The following is a 17,964-nucleotide window of genomic DNA, read 5'->3' on the forward strand; positions in this document are numbered from 1 at the left end:
TCAAGCAAAGGAGATTCCACAAGGACACAGAGGTGACGATTGCTGGGGCCATCTTGGAGCCTTCCTACAGCCTGCACTGTCTGTGGGAATCAACATGCGTTGGGAGAGCTATTAACACCCACACATTTATCGATCAGGACCGTTTTCTTTCTGGCTATCTGGAAGGGGTAGGCCTCCTTTGCAGTCTATTAATTTATTTGACTTTATCAGATTTTACACTTTGCGAACAACTTGCTTCTGTCTACGATAGAGCATCCAGTCAAAATCCACAACGTACCGCTATATATAACAGCAGGTAGCAGCGTGTATATGAAAATGCCAGCTGTAACATGTCAGCACGAAAAGGTGTTTTGCCGGTGGTTGTAGTTTGCAGATGGGGCTCTGCCTGAGAGGCAGCTGAGTGAGACTGTCCTCCAGGGCAGCTGGGCCAGACCTGCTCGAACACATCCTCATGATCCCGCTTACCCGAGTGGAATCAAGGTCCTTGGACAGAGCATGCCCTCCACTTCCACTGCCGATGAAAATGATGTGGCGAGCCTCAGCTCTGGCTGGAGGGGACATCCTCACTGAGCAGAGCACGCCAGTTCCTTAGGCCACCGAGGGAGGGTGAGCAGGAATCGGGCCACTCTCTTCTCTTTCCTGAACAAGTGCACATTTTATTTTATGTATTTTTTTAAAAAAGATTTTATTTATTTATTTGACAGAGAGAGTAAAAGAGCACAAGCAGGGGGAGCAGCAGGGACAGAGGGAGAAACAGGCTTCCTGCCGAGAAAGGAGCCTGACATGGGGCTCGATCCCAGGACCCAGGGATCATGACCTGAGCCAAAGGCAGATGCTTCACCGACTGAGCCACTCAGGTGCCCCACAAGAACACATTTTAAAGCAACTCAGAATCCAGGGAATTCACAGGGCATGCTAAATTCAATTTAGCAAAAGGGGACCTCCCAAGAATGACCACTTCTGATTGGGACCATCAGTCAGACTCTATTTCTCTTCTCCCCCACTCCGATAATCTGTTGCCCCTTGGGGGAGCCCCACTCAACCTGGGAAATCTCTGGTTCTTCTGGGAGTGTGATGTGGTAGAAAGTACATGGCTTTGGGATAGGACAGACCCTTTAGGATCCTGGCCTCATGCCTTCCCAGCTGTTAGAACTCAGTTTTCCCGTCTGTAAAATAGGGATAATACTATCTACTAATGAGGTCGTGTGATGATTAAATAATTTATGCAGAGCCTGGCAGGATTACAGACACATTAGGGTCACATGAAATATCAGTTCTCTCTTCTCTTTTCCCCGTCCCCCCAAAACAAAGTCCTCTGCTTAGCATTTTATTCCTGGAGCATCTCCCGGTAAGTGGTGGTGCTATGGACGCTCTGGACCTCCTGTTGGCGGGGGGCCTGCTGCACTGATAGAGCCCCCTCCCCAGGGAAAGCCTGGTCTGTTTCTCTGCAGTGAGTTTGATGCAGGAGCGGCCTCCCTGGTCCCTTGTGGGGGTTTAGTGGAGAGGGAGCCTTACGGAGTGATATGGACTGTTTGTGGCCCCCTAAATTCATAGGAGGTGCTAACCCCCAGTGTGATGGTGTTTGGAGATGGAGCTTTGGGAGGTAATCAGGTTGGATGAGGTCGTGACGATGGAGCCCCCCATGATGGGATTAATGTCCTTGTGAAGGAGACACCAGAGTGCTTGCTTTCTGTTGGTATCATGGGAGGACAGTGAGAAGCCAGGGCAGGACTCTCATCAGAACCTGACCACACTGGTACCCTGAGCTCAGACTTCCAACCTCCAGAACCGTGACACAGTAAATTTCTGTTTAAGTCACGCAGTGTGTGGTATTTTGTTATGACAGCTGAGCAGAGAGCCTTCCAAACTGTCCCTCTGGAAGCTTCTGCCTTGCATGGGGGGAGCAACCATCCAGCGTAGTTACAGGATGTCCCTTTCTGTTGGAGGCTGGGGCCCAGAACCCTTGCGTGGAGGAGAGGCATGCTTCTTTTTTTGTTGTTGTTTTTTAAAGATTTTATTTATTTATTTGACAGCATGTGAGAGTGTAAGAGAGAGCACAAGCAGGGGGAGCGGCAGAGGGAGAAGCAGGCTCCCCGCTGAGCAGGGAGCCCAATGGAGGGCTGGATCCCAGGGCCCTGGGATTGTGAACTGAGCCGAAGGCAGATGCTTAATCAGCTGAGTCCCCCAGGCGCCCCAGGAAGCACCCTCTTCGGAAGACATTGCTTGTCGTTTAGCAGAGGTTGGAGGTGGTGGAGGGTCGTAACTGATTGACATTTGGTGGCCTCTTAGGATGGAGAGCAAGGCACCGGGTCCGTTCTGAGCCAGGTCCGTCCTAAGTGTCTTTGGGCAGTGGTTAGATTATATTCTTCCAATAGCCAACTGCAAATTCTGTTCTTGGGGAGACCCTGAGGGCCTCTTGGAGACTTAATCAGGGAGGACAGTCACCCCTCCCTGACCGAAAAGAGGTCCTCTCCAGCTTTGGGGGGCTGCCCCCATCCATCCCTGCAGCTTCAGCAAGGATCCCTCCCAGAGAGTGGTTGGATTTCCGTTCGTGGTCTTCAGGTCTGCCCCTGCCTCCAACCTGGCCCCTCTCATCCCATGGCCTCTGTGGACTTGGGGGCCAGATGGCACCCCAGCATACAGTTCCCAGGGGATGTTGTTCCCCACCCCCATGCGGCTGAATCACTTCCCTAGAAGATGGTCTCTTTGTGGTTAAACTTTTGTCTTGTCTGTGCTGAATTATGCTTATTTTTTTCCTTCGCTGGCCTCTGAGCAGGGACAGGGAAGGGGAACAAAAAAAGGGAAAAGGATTTTTTCTCATTGTGTCCACAGAGTGCACATTTTCTTTGTGTGCCTGAGACGTCTGGGAGTCTGAGCTTTGAAAGCTTGTCTTAAATGATCTAATTGTGCCATCTCAGTCCTGGCTTGGTGCCTTGCTGGCTTTTTGTGGATTTGAAGCAGGAGGGGCAGTTGTGGGGGTGGCGGCAGCCGCCTAGCTGATGGATATTTTTAGCAAATCAAAGTTTGCTTTTCTGGGTCGATTCTGTCCTCTCTCATCAACCTCCCGACCTGTTGTCTCTCATCTTGTCACTTCCCTTTGTCTCTGGGACCTGGTATAAGGCCACCCCTGTGCTCCTGACAATGTCCCTGGGGGGCTCAAACCAGGCGCGCCCACACTCCCGCCCGGGTTCACAGCTCCTGTTCGTGCTGGGCCCGGGGTGCCAGAGCGAGCACGCGCCAGCACTTCTCAACCTGGTGGCCCCGTGAGGCTCCAGGAGTTCTTCACACACTTCGGTTGAAACTGGCCACAAATGCAGACACCAGAATTCAGCTGGCTTTGGTGAAGCCGGGCATCGAAGAGAATCGCATTAATGCAGCACAGTACCTTTCTCTTCACTGGGATTGTGTGGTTTTGGAAACTAGAATTTTTTTCACTACAAAATGTGACTTATGGTTCTGTGCAAGAGTTGATTGCACTGCATTTATTATTTTGAAGTGAGTTAAACAAAAATTCACAATTTCCCCATTGTTTAAAATAATACAGTAAATATTGATCAATACCATGCGTATCAACAAAAGCTCTCTGGGATCTTCAATAATTTTTAAGAAGGTATAAGAGACAAAATGTTCGAGAACCACGGAGATAGGTAATATCATATAATTATCCAGCCACTGATCTGGGAAGCAGCATTATCCTGATTCCACAGATGGCAAAGTGAAGCCCCTGATGAGGTATTTGCTCTTGGTTTCTCAGTAAGTGACAGAACTGGAATTTGAAAAAAATAGTCATTAAAGACAACAGTTAATACATACTAACTGTAAAAAAAAAAAATTGGAAAATGAAAAAATTGTTATTTAAGATTTTGGAATATTTCCTTTGCCCCCAAACTTAATTTACATACTTTGGATCATTACAGTGGGGAGAGGATTTGAACCCAGAGCTGGGTCACAGCGACAGCCTAGGCTGTGTCTCCTGGTGGCGGCAGAGGGTGATTCCTTGTGAGGAAGGGGCATCTGCCTGTGCTGCCTCCTGTCTCGGAGTGTCCAGGAGCAGGACCTGTAGACTGTGTTACAGGCTGAGCTATGTCCCTCCAAGATTCATATGCGGAAGCCCCAGCCCCCAGGGCCTCAACTGTGACTATAGCTGGAGGCGGGGTCTCGAGGAGGTGACCGCGCTCAAACAAGGCCCATGGGGGGGGGTCCTCCTGCTATGTGACTGGCGTCCTTACAGGAGGTGAATCTGGGAGACGTCAGGGGTGCTCGTGCTCACGGGAAGGACCCCTAGAGGACGGGGCGAGTAGGCTGCACCTGCACGCGGCAGAGAGAGGACTCCAGAGAGGGCTGCCCTGCCCAGGCTGAGACCTTGGACTTGTGGCCTCCAGGAGCACCAGAGAATAAATGTCTGGTTAGGCACCGTCCCCCCAACCCTGGTCAGCAGTACTTTGTGTGGGAGCCCCAGCAGAGGAATCCACTGTGTCTGATTCCCTCTGTGGGAATGGGTACGAGTGGGGTGGGGCTCTCAGCTGACCCAGGCTGTTTCCCTGTGGGGGATCTGTGGGGTGATGGCTGTGATGTCACAAGAAGCAGCAGGGGCCTGGTATTAGAACCCATGCTTGGGGCCTGCCCCTGGGCCCACCACCTTTGCCCTGAGCTCAAGGTGCCAGGAAGCAGCTCAGAGCCTTCCAGGCACGGGGCCCGGGAGTGGGTCCTCCCCAGCTACAAAGCTCTGACCCTGCCGAAATGGCTGTGCTGGCCCAGACCCCTGAGAGCAGTTCTATTCCCACTGAAGAGTTCAGCCCGGCTTTGGAAGTGGGCCAGTGCCAATGAGACCTGGATCTGGAATCGGCAGAAAGCCCAGTGCCGCTCTCAGTCCCGGTCCAGGCAGCCGGCCGGGGTGGGTGGGTATGTGTGCGGAGGGACAGGGATCCCCCTCCCCTTGCTGCCTCCCAGCCTCTCAAGGACACCTGGGAAAAGGCACAGTCAGGCAGCCTACTAAGTGGCTGCTGGGCATTGTTCCTGGCTCTGCCTTCTTAATGACCACATTGACCTGAGCTGAGCGTCCTTCCTGCCTCCTGGTTATCGCTTGAGCTACGGCCCATTTCTTCCCCCTTGCGGTCTAACTTCCGCGCCTCCCATTCTCTCCTCAGCCTGCTCCAGTCCCCTTCGGCCTTCAGTGGCTGGCCCTGTCAGCGCCGTCTCCCACGTAGACTCCTGCTTCTAGAGCACCACGTTTTCTGGGTTTCCTTGCTGGCCACGCCCTCCTTCCGTGGTTCCTGGTGCTGGCTGCCCCAGACTTGGCCCCTGACTGGCCCCTCTGCCCCCCAGCACTGCCCCATAGAGCTTCCTGCGATGCAGGGGGGAGATCTCTCCCCACTGTGCATGTGCGAGCCCCGAGCCACGTGTACACTTGTGAGTGGCCACAACTGAGGTTTTCTTCCCACTTCATTTGAATTAATTTAAATGTAACGAGCTGCAGTGGCTGCGGCTCCCCTCGTTAGGGACAGTGCTACTCTAGGGGTCTTTAAACACCCGCCGCTGTCTTCCAGATCTCGACTCCCTGCACTGACACCTGCCCTGGGCTCCCCTGGCAGGCACACATGGTTTACCAAGCCAAAACTCTCGATCTCAGTCCCTTTTCTCAGGTAAGCCACCTGAGCACCACACTGCTTACCCCCATGCTCAGGAGGCATATTCGCTTCCTTCTTTCTCTTGCTCTTAACATCTCAGCCCTGAGAGGGGCTCTTCCCTCCAGACATACCCTCAACCAACACTTCCATTTCCCCAGCTGGCCTCTCTGTCTCCCTTGCATCCCTTCGCTACCCAGCAGCCTGAGCGATCCGTCTAGAGCATGAATCCTAGCTCCTCGCTCCCGCAACTCCAAAGGCACCAGAAAAGCCCATCTTTGGATCTGGCCTGCCTGCTTCTCAACCCATCCCACCTCCTTTTACTGCCCCCTTGGGTGCTGTGGCCTTTCTTTGTGCCAGCCTCACGGCCAGGACTGCTGCTCGGGACCCTCCTTCCCTCGCTTCAGGCTGAGGTCACCTCCTCAGGGGGATCTTGTCCCCCAAACGCAGCCCATGGCCTTCTTCAGAGAGCACGCAGGCCCTGAGATGGGACGTGTGCCTGGCTGCCCTGTGGGGAAACTAAGTCTGAGCTCTGGCTCATCTTTGGGCTCCCAGTAAAAATACTGGAGTGGCCCAGGGTCCAGTTCCCACTCTCTCTCCCTCTCTGCACCCCTGCTGGCTTGGCCGTACCCTCACTGCCCCGGGATACTTCCCTGGTCCTGGTTTCTTCCTGGTTTCCCTCTTTTGGGCAGAGGGTAGAAGGAAGCATGGAGGCTAAGGTTCCTGAGTAAGAGAAGTCCGCATTGTCATTGTTCTGGAGCTGAAGTTGGGACTTGCCGCTCATGCTGGGTCCTGCAAGGGGGTCCCACTCTGCTCTACACTTGGCCTGGCCCCATCCCAACCAGAAACGTCTTTGGGAGTATTTCCTGTTAGACCCAGTGGGTCCAGGGTGCCTGGATTAGTCCTTTGGTCTCTTTAGGTTTCAGACACCTCCTCTTGTAGCTCAGGGAACAAAGTCGGCTGTTCTTGGGGAGCAGGGCTGACCTGCCCTCACCAGGTTGGAGCTGGTGGCCAGCTCTCCTCTGTTAGAGGGCGGAGTGGGTGTGCTTTGATCAGGGGCCATCTGGGGCTTTAGACCCAGGTCTGTCCTGAGCCAAATGTGAGGAGTTTGGCTGCCGTCTGCCTGCTTCTGCTGCCCCCTCCCCTCAGTACAGAGCCCGGTAGCAGCAAACCCAAACTTCTCTGTGAGCACAGTCCCACCCTAATTATAAGGCAGGAGAGTGCCTGCTCTCGTCAGCTCTGACTTTAATTTCTCTAATTATAGCTGAGCCTCTGAGCAGTATTTCCTCTTTAATCTGCTTAATGCAGGCACACACTCCCCTCTCCCCAGCCCCCATCCTTGGTTTCTAACTTTAACCCCTTTGCTGCTGGGGGGCAGTTTCCTGAGTGGGCACCTGTTATGGGTTGAATCGTGCCCCCCTCCCTGGATTCACACATCAAAGCCCTAACCCCCAGCACCTCAGGGTGTGAAGGGGAGGTGGGTTTTTAAAGAGGAGATTAAGTTAAAATGAGATCATTAGGGTGGGCCCGAATCCAATATGACTGATGTCTCTGTAAGAATGAAATTAGGACAAAGACGGACACAGAGGGCAGACCATGTGAAGGTCCTACAAACCAAGGACAGAGGCCTCAGAAGAAACCAACCCTGCCCACATCTTGGTTTCAGACTTCTGGCCTCCAGATCTCTGAGCAAATAGATTCCTGGTTTTTAAGCTGCCCTGTCTGCAGTCCTTTGTTATGGTGGCCCTAGGAGACCGATCCAGCACCAGAGGCCACTGCCTGAGAAGCTTCCTCCCTCTGAAGAAGGTCACCCCGGAGGGACCAGGCTTCAGGACCCACCTGTGGCCAGTTGGTCAGATGGAGCTGGGCCTTCTCCTCTGGCCTGGCCTCAAAGTGCCAGTTCAGAGAGGAGACGTTCAGTTATGCATCCCTGCTGGTCCATGCATGCAGGGGTGAGGCGTGCCCACAAGAGTGTGCATACAATGTTCTGTTCCTTTGTGTGTCTGTGTTGGCGTGTTTACCAACGGGAAAGACCGGTCAAGCTTAGCGTTAAGACCAAATTCCCCGCCTCTACCCCACGGAGCGTGCAGGGCGCCCTTGCTTGCTTTCTTAAAAATACCAAACAAACCCAGCGTTACTGAAGCAGCTTTCAAAATGCAAATGCACACGTTGTAAGTGTGTCAGCCAATGCATTCACCTTGTCACCAACACCGTAATCAAATATATTTTTCCGGCCTTATTGAGGTATAATTGGAAATAAAATTATAATATTTTTAGAGTGTGTGGTATAATTATTTGCTATATATGTACATTGTGAAAGACTTTACGTTAATTAACTAATTCATCCCATCACATGTGTACCTTTTTTACATGAGAATACTTAAGTTCTTACGTTCTCATAGCAAATTTCAACTACACAAGACAGAGTTACCAACTAGAGTTACCATGTTATACATTAGATCCTCAGACCTTATGACTTACTCATCTTATAACTGGAAGTTTGTACCTTTCACCAACCTCTCCCTATTTCCCCCACCCCCCAGCTCTGGTACCCACCTGTCTACTCTCTGTATCTTTGAATTCGGTGTCTTCCTTCTTTTCTAGATGCTGCATGTAAATGATACCATGCCGTGTGTGTCTTTCTCTGTCTGCTTATGTCCCTCAGCGTCATGCCCTGAAGGGGCACCCATATTGTTGCAAACGGCTGGATTTTCTTTTTTAAAGGCTGAAATGATACCCCACTGTGCGTGTCTGTGTGTGTATAAATATAATAGTTTCTTTCCATTCATCTGCTGATAGACGCTGGGGTTGTTGCTACACCTTGGCCATTGGGATTAGTGCTACGACGAACACGGAGTATAGCCGCAGTGATTTCATTCCCTTTGGAAGTGGGATCGCTGGATCATATCGTAGAAAGGTTTAATTTCTTGAGGACTCTCTGTACTGTTTCCCAGTTTGCATCCCCACCAGCAGCAGGTTCCTTGTCTCCACATCCGGGCCAGCACTTGCCGTCTCTTGTCTTGTTGGTGATGACCATACTAACAGGCCTGGGGCGATGTCTCCTGTGGTTTTGATTTTCATTTCCCTGACGATGAGGGATGCTGAGCACCTTTTCATGGACCTGTTGGCCATTTGTGTATCTCCTTTGGAAAAATGTCTCTTTGGGTCCTTGGCCCATTTTTAAATTGGGTTATTTTTAAATTGAATTAAAACACTTTCTTTTTCGCTCCCGAGTTGTAGGAGTTCCTGGATATTAACCTCTTACTGGATATGTGGTTTGCAAATATTCTCTCCCATTCTGTGGGTTGTCTTTTCCCTGTGTTGACAGTTTCCTTAGCCATGCAGAAGCTGTTTCATTTGCTGTGGTCCCCCTTGCTTATTTTTGCTTTTGCTGCCTTTGCTCTCATAGCGTGCCTTTCTGTAATGATGTCAGAAAATCAATCGGTGTCTGGTCAGGGCAGGCGCAGCCGAGCTCGGCTGGCGTTCCTCATGTTTCCTTGAATGTGGCTGTCCCAGACAATCTGTTCTGTGATGAGAGAATGAGGAGCAGAGATTGTGTGGAGCCGAGGAATGAGGCCCGGCACCCGGCAGGCCAGGTGCTGTCTGGGACTCTGGGTCATACGGTTGCCACCATTCCCCACGGTCACAGTCGTGCCGGTTGGGTACTCCCATTGGTGGAGACCTTCTGGAGGTCACTGCCAGATTGTGATGCTCTACTTGCAAGGTGGGTCAAGAGGAGAGGAAGGCCTTGACTGTGCCCTTGACTGTGCCCTTGACTGTGCACTCCCTGGTGCACTCACCCTCAAGACGAATCACGGGCGACCAGATGTATGACAGAGGAGGGGAGGGGGTGCGGATGTGGCGGCAAGATACCAGACAGACTTCCCGTGGGACAGGTTGGAAGCTACAGCCCTGGGAGAGGGTGATCAAGTGAGCTGGGAAGGCCTAAAGAGAAAGGGTGTGGCCAGGCCCCATGGCCTGGAGCTGCCCACAGTTATCCTGCGTGGGGAGCACGATTTTTTCCCTGGGGCACTCCTGTCCTAACAGTGGAGAAAGGCTGGGTGGCCCCCAAAGAGTAGACTGTCTACCCCCTGCCTGACTACTGACTGGGATGTTGAGCAGTTCTGTGAGGGTGATTCTCTACGATGCCCTTCTGAGACGGCATTCTGAATTCTGCCACTGCAGCCCTCACCTGGACAGCCCCTTCTGGTCTTCCATGACTGGTCTGCTAAAGGGGTTCTAAGTTTTCAGACCATTGGCAGCCAAGGCAACCCATAAATATAGCACACACCGATTTCTGTTTTGGATCCAGACAGTTTTTTACTGGATTCCCATTTAGTCTCTTTCTTTCTCCTGGGTTCTCCTGGGGTGTGGGGTCCCTGAGACTGCCCCCACATTCAGCAACTCCCTGGAAGGACTCGCAGGACTCAGCATGTAGTTGTACCCATGGCTAAGATTTATTACAGCAAAAGGACACGCAGCAGCAGCAGAGGAGAGAAGGCCCAGGCAGAGCCTGAAGAAATGTGGGCACAGGCTTCTGCTGCTCCCTTGCTCCTGGGAGGGGGCCCAAGAGCAACGAAAGACACAGCAAGGGATGTGATGTGTCTGCCCAGGGATACCCACTGGAGACCCAGCTCCCAAGGTTTTTACTGGGGGCTGGTCATGTAAGCATCTCTGCGGAGCAACTGCCCAAATTCCAGCCTCCTATAAGCAAAGCAGGTGTTCGTCATAAACCACACTGTACAGACAGTGTAGGCACAGTAAACCACCCTTATCAGTTAGGGAAGGGAGGGAATGGTTCAAGCGCTAAGTGCCCAGAGGCCAGCTCCATACCACCTTTGCAAGCAGGACCTTCTAAAGATAGCTGCAAGCACCGAGTCAGGCCCCTCAGATGGCTAATCTCTTCTGCCCTAGTCTTCTTTCTCTAACAACAACTGACTGAACCTCAGCTCCCTCTCTTCCTCAACCAGCCGTGACCCCGGCTGCCCTGCTCTCTGCCGTGGAAACCTCCATCATACTTCAGACACAGCTGTTGAATGGGGATTGCAGGGGGATTGAAAACGTCCCCCTCTACTAGTTATTCTTCTGTCTTCAGTGCCGGCTGTTAATTTACAGCTGTATTCATACCATTTCTACCACACTGGCTACATTTTCCTAACGAATACCTCCGTAACAGGTCTTTGCTTTGGAGGCTTGGAGTCTTTCTTGAGGGAAGTTCTAGGCTGTGAGAGAATGACTCCTTTCTGGCTGAGCATCTCTTCCAGATGCCTTCCCCAAGCCTTCAGGTGACTGTAAGGTGCCTGTGATAGTTATCTATTGCTGTGTGTTACAAACAATGTGCAGAATGGAAGGAGACACAAGAAACCGGTACTGTCAGTTGTCTCCGTGGAAGGTACAGGATGCCTGGGGGGCAGGGGTGGAAGGGAGATAATGTATACCCTTTAAGATCCTTTTAAATTTTGTACCATATGCAAATATTACTTTTCTAAACAAANAATATTACTTTTCTTTTTTTTTTAATTTTATTTTATTATATTGTGTTAATCACCATACAGTACATCCCCAGATTCCGATAGAAGGAGAAGGGGATGAGGAGGAGGAAAAGGAAGAAGCGGAACGGGGAGGGAAAGGAGAAGAAGGAGGAGGAAGAGAAGGAGGCAGAGGAGCAAGAGGGGGAGGAGGAGGAGAGATGGGGCGCCTGGGTGGCTCAGTCGGTTAAGTGTCTGCCTTCAGCTTGGGTCATGATCCCAAGGTTCTGGGATCAAGTCCCTCATCGGGCTGCTTGCTCAGCAGGGAGCCTGCTTTTCCCTCTGCCTGCTGCTCCCCTTGCTTGTGCTCATATTCTCTCTGACAATAAATAAATAAAACATTCAAAAAAAAAAAAGAGGAACCCTGGGACACTATTTCCAAGCGTCCATCAACAAATGAATGGATAAACAATGTGGTCCATCTATACAATGGAATATTATTTGGCCATAAAAAGGAATGGAATTTTGATACACACTATAATACGGAACCTTGAAAAACATGCTGAGTGAAAGAGATCAGTCACAAAAGAGCACATATTGTATGATTCTGCTTGTATAAAATATCCAGAAGTGGCCAAGCCATGGAGACAGAAAGCAGATGAGTGGTTCCTGAGGGCTGGGGGAGGAGAGAATGGAAAGTGACTGCTTAGTGGATATGGGCCCTTCTTTTGGGGTGATGAAGTGCTTGGGAATGAGGCAGAGATCGTGTTTGCACCACAAAGTGCATGTACTAAATGCCACTGGATTGTGTATTTGAAAACAGTTATAAGTGGCTTATTTTATAACATGTGAATTTCACTTTGATTTCAAAAAGAAGAGAACATAAGCCAGAAAGATCCAGCTCAGCAGGAAGGGCTCTGCCCATATACCATAGATTCTGGAGGGACAGGATTCTGGGTGCCCTGACCAAGTGCACGCTGTAATCCAGTGTCTCTGCTCATTGCCTGTTTGGCATCTGGCTTTCCTGGGTTCCAGAGGCTAAGTGGGGGTATGTCAGTTGGACACCTCTACCATGCAAGTTAAATGTAGTGGTGTACCATGGTCAACCAAAATAGCACTTGGGGTAAACTCTGAACAATGCCCTACAAATAATGATTTTCAGAATGCACAAGGGAATGGTAAGGTCTGTCATTAACCTCAGGCTTGCAGCATCTTCAGGCTGGGTGGCTTGCAGATGGATTGTGTGTGTGTGTGGGGGGGTGCCAGCATTGCTCAAGGAGCCCACTGCATGTCTGAGCCTACCTCAGTTCCCTCAGCTCAGTGCCTGCTTTCTCTAAGAGACAGGAAGAAAGAGTATATTCATCTCCATTGGTGAGGCTGAAGGACTATGTTGAACCTGGTTGATAAACTGATCAAATTAGGAGAATGGGGGCATCAATGCCAGGTGGGCAGACCCTGCTGGCTGCAAGAAGGTTTCCTGCCATCCAGGTTTAGGTTCTAGCTGTTCAAGGGAGAGAGAGCCCTCGAGCCCTTGGGCCCCATGATCTTGTCGACTCCTCCCCTGGCCAAGGACAGAGGTACTCTCAGGGCACCCTGGGACAGGGATGCATTTTTTTGTGGAGGCTCTGGGGAGAGTCCATTTCCTTGCTTTTTTCAGCTTCTAGAAGCCACCTGCATTCATTGGCTCGTGGACCCTTCCTCCATCTTCAGCAATGGCCAGTACAAGTCTTTCTTATGTCTCATCACTCTGACACTGACTCCGGCTGCCTCCCCCTTCTGTATTTAGGGACCCTTTTGATTACATTAGGTCCACTCAGATAATCCAAGGTGATCTCCCTATTTTATGGTCAGCTGATTAGCAGCCTTTTCTTTTTTTTAAGATTTTATTTATTTATTTGAGAGAGAGAGCACAAGAAGGGGGAGGAGGGCAGAGGGAGAGGGAGAAGCAGGCTCCCTGCTCAGCCTGATGCGGGGCTTGATCCCAGGACCCTGGGATCATGACCTGAGCCAGTGGCAGATGCTTCACCGACTGAGCCCCCCAGGCATCCCTAACATCCTCAACTCCATCTGCAACCTAAATCCCCCTTTGCCATGTTATGTGACATAATCACAGATTCCGGGGATCAGGATGTGACCATCTTTGGAAGACCGTGATTCTGCTAACCCCGCGTGACTGCTCCACTGATCTGTGGTGCAGGAGAAACTGTCCAGAAAGAAAGGGGGTCATTTTTTTCAAGTTCCCCTGTGCAACAGATTTAAGTTAAATAGCCATGTAAATATGGTAACATATTTAAAATCCCTGAGTCACTTCCTGGCACATAGTAGGTGTTCAGCAAATAAGATCTCATGATTATGTTCAATGAAGGGCTGGCCTGTGTCTCCAGTGCTGGGATGGGGCCCATGTCGGAGGGTCCCCTGTCTCATCTGTCTCCAGCTTCTCTGCCTCCCCGCCCCCATGCGCACTTGTGCACACACGTGTGCACATACACACACACGCAAAAACACAGACACAGACATAGCAGCTAACTTCCCCGCAGAACAGGGAAAGTCCCATAGCTCTGCTTCTAGCTCCCACAAGCTGTGTGGCAGAATGGCCTTCTGGCATAAATAAAAATAAACCCCAGACGCTGCTTTTCAATCAGAGGATTAGCCTAAATGTTGTGAAACAGAAAGCATGAAATATGCATTGGAGAAACAGCTCTCCCCGCTCCTCGGCCTCCTTGCATGGCTCCAGGCATCTGGCGGCTGTGTGGGGCTGCTTCTTCCCACCCGACGAGGCCGTTGATGATTTGTGCACAGTGTCAGTAAATGCTGTTATGACATTATTAATGCTCCGCACTCCGGCGAAGGACAATGGCCTATTGCCTCTTAATGTGCTGTCTGCGGCTGCGGTCGCAGCGCATTAAGTGAGGATTTCAAACACCGTGAACTGTTTGTTTCCTTCTTTCCTCTTCCCGCCCAGGTCCTGTCTGTGAGCTCAGAAGCAACCTTGAAGCCTTGAGAAGGTGGGGGTGGCAGTCAAGGCTCTGATGCCCAAGAGGCTTCGGGGGGGCCGGCAAGGGGGCAAGGGGCCTGTGGAGAACCCTCGTGTGCACCCTGGAGTGTTGACCTTCCTCCGGGGGCAGCGAGGGGTGTTGGCAGTGGGGGCTGGCCCCAGAGAAGCTGGGCTGGCTGGGCCCGCAGGGCTGGTGGGCTCCCTGCTTTGCCCTCTGCTGACACCCCAGGAGACCCGGATGGCACACCTCCAGTGAATCTTATTGGTCTTGCATAATGTTCTAAAAATATTGAGTCCACATTTTACAATTATGCCACTGCACGTGGGAAGTCCAAATTTCTGACTCTTGAAATAACTGGGCCCACACAAAGCAACCGTGCATATCCCCTTTGGGGACCTCTAGTCCTTGGCACTGCCTAACCACTGTGGCCACTTTCCACTAGGTCCCTGTAGTAGGCAGAACAGTGTGCCTCCCCCCCCCCCAATTCAGGTTCACCTGGAGCCTTGGAACATAATCTTGTTTGGAAAGAGGATCTGTGCAGAATGTAATTCATTAAGATGAGGTCATACTGGAGTAAGGTGGGCCCTAATCCAATGACTGGTGTCCTTCTAAGAAGAGGAGAGGACGTGGAGAGACACACATGGAGAGAAGGCCGTGTGATGTTGGAGGAGAGATTGGGGAATGCAGCTGCCGGCCAAGGAATGCCAAGGATCTCTGGCCCCCTCCAGACACCAGCAGAGAGGCACAGGCCAGACTCTCCTTCAGGGCCTCCACAAGGAACCGACTCTGCCAAAGCCTTGATTTAGAACTTCTGGCCGCCAGAACTGTGGGAGAACCGATTGCTCTTGTTTTAAGCCCCCCGACTGTGGTAGTTTGTTGTCATAGATCTAGGAGACGACTAGAACCCCTTCCCTTCTTTGCCTGGCCTACCCTAGGGGTCTTGAGTACGACACCCCTGCACAGTATACATCACATGCTTCCCCCAAATCCCTTCTCCAGAGTCCTGCTCCCCCTTTGTGGACAGAGCCCCTCCAGCCCGGCCAGGGCCTCCTGCTGCTCGGGGCTTCTGAGCCTCCAGCCAGGCTTCAGGCCCACGCAGAGGGCAGCGGGGGAGAGCCAGGAGGTGCCATATTCCGAGTGCCCAGCCTGATGCAGTCTGTGCCCTGATGCCCACGATGGGCTAGCCCATGGTTCTGTTTGTAGCCTCGAGAGAGAGAGAGTGAAAAGGGGATGTTTTTGGAATCTGGCATGACCAGCTGCATCAGTCCTTGGATGTGCCCCCAATTCCTGCTCCCCTAATCTCTTCTAGCTTGCTTAGGGTGACTCTGGTTCCTTCTCAGAAGGTCATGGCTATTTATCTAGAACCATGTTCCCCATTCTGGCCAGTTATGTTGGCAGAACCTGTGGCATTAAAAAAACAAATGTGCCCAGGCCCCAGCTGCGGTACGGAATGAAGGTAGGAGTTTCTGTGCTGTTAGGTTCTGCGGGGGGTTCTGCTGCGTCTGGGCTGAGAACTCTGGCCTGGAGGGCAGGGTCTTAACTTGGGTTCCCTGGAAGCAGGTTCTCAGACAAGGATGCAAATGCCTGTAGTTTATTTTGGAGGTGACCCCAGGAACATGGACAGAAGAGTAGGGGCTGAGGCAAGGAGGGGAAGAAAGCCAGCACGGGGTGTGCAACAGAGCCAGCCGCCGCCATGGGCAGCTGGAGCTCACTCTTCACTGGGGAACCCAGGGAGCCAATGTGGAACGTGCCGGAGCCTCCCACCTGAGGGGGAGGGAAATGGGTCTCTGTCCGTTCCTCGAGGGCTGCTTCCGGGGCGTTAGTTCCCTGGCACTTCTGTCTTGCTGTTGCATGTTCGAGCATATGCCCACAGCCAGCAACAAAGCCTCAGGCAGTGTTGCATGTATCGTCAGTGTCTGCCCTTTAGCCTGCAGAGCTGGATGCCCAAGGAAAGGGTGGGGCACTGACAGCATCCACCACAGGGAGACAGTAACAGGAAAAATAGCAACTGCTGCCCCGCGAGGGCTCATAGGCGCCAGGCAGCGGGCTGCTTACACGCCCCATCCGGTGCCTTTTCATGTCCCCCTGGGAGTCAGGCTCTTAAGAGCCCAATTGATGGCCAAGGAAGCTGAGGCACAAAGACAGTGTACTCGCGGTGGCACGACTAGGGATTCACAAACTTCTCCTAATGTCTACAACAGACAGCAAGCAGGACCACTTACGCTGGTCTTTACCATAGAGGAGAGGCCGACAAGAGGGGAACAGTCTGAGAGGAGGCAGCTGGGTGGTCTGGCTCGGAGAATATCTTACTGTCTGCCCCACGCCTCCCTGCCTGGCCGCAGCCCGCTGTCAAATGTCAGCAGGCACCTTCCCCTGCCTACCTCAAAGCCCATGTGCTAGAGGGCAAAGCCCAGAGGGCATGGAGAAGACCCACTCCCACCTTCTGAGCCAAACCATGAGAGGCACATGGCTGTGCCTCTTCTCCCTTTTGGCCTAAAGTGCCAAAAGCACGAACACCCTGTCCCCCCCTCCCCCTGCCCCGAGGTTATACAGAGACACACAATTGGAAGGGCCATTTCATTCCCGAGTGTAGATATGACTTTCATCTTGACATCCAGGGTTTAAATTAGTGCCTGGGTGTTTGGCAGGTGTGGGCCCGGCAGAGACCCCCACCCTCAGATAGCTCCTGGGCCAGCCTGCCACGATGCCCGTTTCCCGCCACCATTCGTCACTCCTCTGCACGGAGGCACGGTCAGCATGTCCTTGTTCGATGCAAATTTGTTACCTAGCTGGAGTAACACATTAATCCACCAACACCAATTCATCATCAGTTGTCAGATTAGCTGAGAGCAAGGCGAGATAATGGAACACGGGACAGGTGAATTTTGATGAAGAAGGAGCTGGAAGAGCAGGAGCATGAGTCATCGCTGGTGAGAAATGGCTCAGAAGTGGGGCGAGGAGGTGGGCTAGCAGAGGGGATGGGGGTGAGGGCCCCAGCTGGACGGGGCCAGGGCCAGGTGGATAAAAACAAAGGTTTTCTCCTCCAAAGCCAGGCTGCAGAATCACTGCTGGGGATGGAAAGACCCTCAGGGTCATCCACGTCCTTTTACACATGGCCTGAGGCCTTGGGCTCTTCTTAGCAAAGTGCTTCCATGTCTGTGCTTGGTTAAGGTCTGGTCAGGCAAGTGCTGTTTCTGCCTGAGTGCTTTCTCAATTGCGGGCCTGGCTGTGGTAGCTGCCCTGCTTGGTGCGCCCGGAGGAGAAGCCGCTGACCCCGCTCTGCAGTGGCAGCCCCTCTCCAAAGTCAGGAAGTGGGGGAGGCTGGGGTAGAGGGCAGCAAATGCTTTGTAGAGTCGGAAAGAGCCTTAGCTAACTTCAGGTCACTCTCATTCCATAGAGGAGAACCGGAGGCTCTGTAGTCTCCCTGACTTGCAGGCGTCAGCCACTGGTGAATGGAGGATCTGAGACTAGAACCCCGGGTCCACACAGCGCTCCCTGGCTTCTGGGCTCAGTGGAAGAGCCTGAACAGTGCAAGAGGCGGAGTTGGAACTCAGCTCAGTACGTAAAGGGGAGCCATGGCAGTTTCTTCCAGAGAGGGCCAGAGGAAGCTGGTGTGAGGGGACGGGGCAGAAGCCCACGGGGTGGGGGGTGGGGTGAGAGTGAAAGGCAGCGACCAGAGGAAGGGGGGGGGTCTTCGCCCAGAGCCGAACTTTTCTGTGCTCCGCAGGGGCCGAAGCGGCCCTAGGCCCTTGGGGCTGGTGGCACGCGGGTTGCTCCGGAAAGCGGGGCTGGGGACGTTACACAGCTGGAGGGAAGCACAGGGACCCCCGCCCCGCGGTACACGGGCCGGGAGGGCGCGCTACCAGGCCGCAGCCA

The sequence above is a fragment of the Ailuropoda melanoleuca genome, chromosome 13 (genome assembly GCF_002007445.2).
Source record: "Ailuropoda melanoleuca isolate Jingjing chromosome 13, ASM200744v2, whole genome shotgun sequence".
NCBI classification, from domain to species: domain Eukaryota; kingdom Metazoa; phylum Chordata; class Mammalia; order Carnivora; family Ursidae; genus Ailuropoda; species Ailuropoda melanoleuca.